The sequence below is a fragment of the Carassius auratus genome, unplaced genomic scaffold (assembly GCF_003368295.1).
Source record: "Carassius auratus strain Wakin unplaced genomic scaffold, ASM336829v1 scaf_tig00045149, whole genome shotgun sequence".
NCBI classification, from domain to species: Eukaryota; Metazoa; Chordata; class Actinopteri; order Cypriniformes; family Cyprinidae; genus Carassius; species Carassius auratus.
The window spans coordinates 62,717-66,061 of record NW_020526884.1 but is presented as its reverse complement, the minus strand read 5'-3'; the positions used below and the strand labels follow the sequence as shown (position 1 = coordinate 66,061).

Genomic DNA, 3,345 nt, shown 5'->3' with positions numbered 1-3,345 from the left:
ATTTTAATTTTCTGCTGTCAAGGTTAAACATAGTGTTTATTCACTAGGCATATTAATACATGAAAGTATTCTAAAGAAAAAAGTCTTTGAATAATAAAAGAACCTTTGGGATTCTGGTTAGATAGTCCATAGAGCTTATATACAGTACATGTACAGGGTATATACAGGGTACATATTAATATTCTTATTTTCAATAGTAAATACTGTATTGTAGAAACCTCATGTACTGTATCTAGCTACACACTGTCCACTGTAATACATTTTAAGCTAAGCACATAAAGCTGCCCAGTATAATGTGATTTCATATTGAATATAAGCTTTTTCAAAACCGTAGTTGGAAATATCTCAAATGTAATATTAATAATAATAACTACATTTAATTAGAATAAGACCCGTTTAACTGCATTTTTTCAGTGAGAATAAAACCGCTCTCTCTGTTTGCAGACGGATTCTTATAAAACCTGGTTTTATTTTTGACTTCATCATGAGAATTTCACAGCATCTGCTGGTGTTCATATCACTCCTGTCACTCAGTAAGGTTTTATTTACTGCTTGGTAACCGATGAAAATATACACATTTGTGTTTTTGAATTGAATCATTTATTTCTTCTTTTAACAGCCGGGGCACAAACTGCAACTGTAGCAGGTAATTATAGACCTTTGAATTAGAACCAGATCTGTTTTTAAAAATGTTTACTGTGGTGTCAGCTGAACAAACCCAATATGAACTCTGAAATCAGTGAGCATCTCCATCAGGACAGAAAACTGCACTCAAGTTCATGGGGTATTTAATAGTGTTTGTATTTGTGTTCATTCATTTCAGCCCCTGCGAGCACCGTAGTGCCAACAGGTAATGATGCTACCAGTAATGAAAGCCTCAGAAACCAATAAATATCTTGCCCCAATTTCATGAGGTATTTAATGCATATCATGTGTTTGTTATTTCAGAAAGTGCAACCACGTCAGGTAATAATGCTGCAAATGATGCAAGACCCATCATACACTTATGCAAAGTACTGTAGAAGAAAAACTTTTATAATTTAAATCTTTTTTAGCCATTGCACAAACAGCTGCAGAGCCATGGACAGGTAATTATTGACCTTATTGAGTTAATGTTATGTTTATGTCCTTAATCATGAGCTCTCTTGTAAAAACTGCTCACATCTTCATTTGTATTCTGGCAGCACCGGCTATATTCTATCCATTTCGCTCAGCAGCAGGAGACACAGAACATTTTCTTACAGGCGATGAAAGCTATGAATCTGTTGCCTTATCCACTCCATATACATTCTTTGGCCGCACATACAACAGCTTATATGTGAGAATTAATTTCCACTGTCAATCTACAGTTATGCAAATTTTGTGATGAGCAATCCTTTTCTAGTGGATTTGACCTGATTTCTCATATAACAGGTTCATTATAACGGACTCCTTACGTTCAACCAACCTGAACCAGCATCTGGACCTAACTATACTCCCACCAGAGGAACTGAAGACTTCATTGCTCCGTTCTGGAGTGACCTTGATGACATTGGTTGGATGGGCATGTTCTCGTATCAGGAGTACACAAATGGAAGTGTTCTCACTCGTGCCACTCAGGATATAAACCAGTATTACCCTCAGATGAACTTCACTGCTTCTTGGGTGTTTGTCGTCACTTGGGATTATGTTGCAACAACGGATATGAATTCATTTATTCGTCACTCAGCACAGGTAAGTAAAAAAACAACCTAGCATAAGGTCACAGTATAGACCGTATAGACTATGATTCATGATGATATTTTCTTATTGTTTCAGGCAATCACGTTTCAAACGGTTTTAATTTCAGATGGAAATCTTTCTTTCTTTCTGATAAATTACGGTGACTGCGCTGTGATTTATGATCAAGTGGAGGTAAAAGAAACATCACAGGATTTAAATATTATTCTATATCGGCTCCATTTGTGTTCATTTAATTAGTTTTTCATGGTTTCAACAGGCTGGGTACGACACAATAAACTCCATAAACCACTTTGTAATTCCTGATTCAATTAATGGCAACTACCAAAACCTGAAGAACACGAGTAATGTAAACGTTCCTGGTCGCTGGGCTTTCACTGCAAACAGTGGATTAGGTAAGATTTTAATCAAGATTACGTGTCGGTTTGCTGATATCATGTTATAATGGGTTATTGTGTCTGTGTGTCACTTTAGAAACCATCATAGGAGTTCAAATGAGACTTACATCATTTTCAGACCTAACACAGAGTGAAAACATTGAGGCTGTTTTGCTGAAAGTAAGTCAGTGGAGCATTGAATGTTTTATTCAGTAGAAATAAAATGCATTTTGATCCGTTTATCCATCTTTGTTTCAGATAAAACAAGAGCTGGTCAGTCGTGGACTGTCAAGTAACATCAAGATACAGTTAAGGAAAAATACAAAGATACAGCCGTAACATCAGCCTCATTCATGGAGGGAAGTTGAAGCGGAAACTGGTTCATAAAGTCTATGAAGATGAATTTCACTGCCATTATTAAGATGTAGAAACAGATAAGGAGGAAAAGGAACTTGTATTATGTCTCCCTCTTCAGTTTGCTTTCTGTTTCTCACTCACATAAAGTAATCTACATACAAACATAATTGAGCATATCCAATGGGGGGAAAAAATTCATCAGTCTTTTTCTTTGTCACATCATGCTTTGTATATTATCAGGTCTTTTTAATTGCTTTAGGGGTTTTAAACTCTTCAAACTTAAAAAATTAAAGTCTAAGTTAATTTACTAAAACACAACTTAAAAAAGACAAATACTTGACCAAGTTGTAAAATATGTGCTTTGCCTTTTAAACTCTGACTGGTCTTAATGGTCACCGTTTTTTTTTTTTTTTTATTATTTTTTTTTTTTTATTAATTACCATTGTATAACCACAGTTTTACTTCAAATACCATGGTTAAACTATGCTTAGTGTAGCAAAACCATGATCACTTTGTAGTTACCATGGTTTAACTACAGTAACCAAGGTTTTTTATTATTATTATTATTATTTCTTTAATATCTTTTTCTCTTTTCTTTTTGATTTAATTTAATGTTTTTCTTTTTTTTTTTTTCTTTTTTTTAAGTAAAAGCATAGTTAATTTTCGTAAGGGAGAGGAAATTGTATTTTTCTTTATTCACCTCTAGAGGGAGACAACAGCTTAGTGACGATGAGTGACATACTTTAAAACAACTCTGTTTTTACTCTTTAATTTTAATATTAGTTTTAAAATCATTCTGGTGGTGCTCTGACGTATAACAAGACGAATGTAAGTTTTCAAAAAAATACAATTTTGGACGGTAGCTCAACGTTTTATAACACAATAGTATTGT

General features: G+C 34.0%; 1 long non-coding RNA gene across 1 annotated transcript; it reads left to right on the top strand.

Moving 5' to 3' along the window:
• Positions 1–820: 820 nt before the first annotated feature.
• On the top strand, positions 821–1,474 carry LOC113087726 (uncharacterized). Its single transcript, XR_003285609.1, has 5 exons — positions 821–850; positions 949–966; positions 1,056–1,088; positions 1,185–1,318; positions 1,414–1,474. It is a non-coding gene; the product is annotated as an uncharacterized LOC113087726 (long non-coding RNA).
• Positions 1,475–3,345: the final 1,871 nt, after the last annotated feature.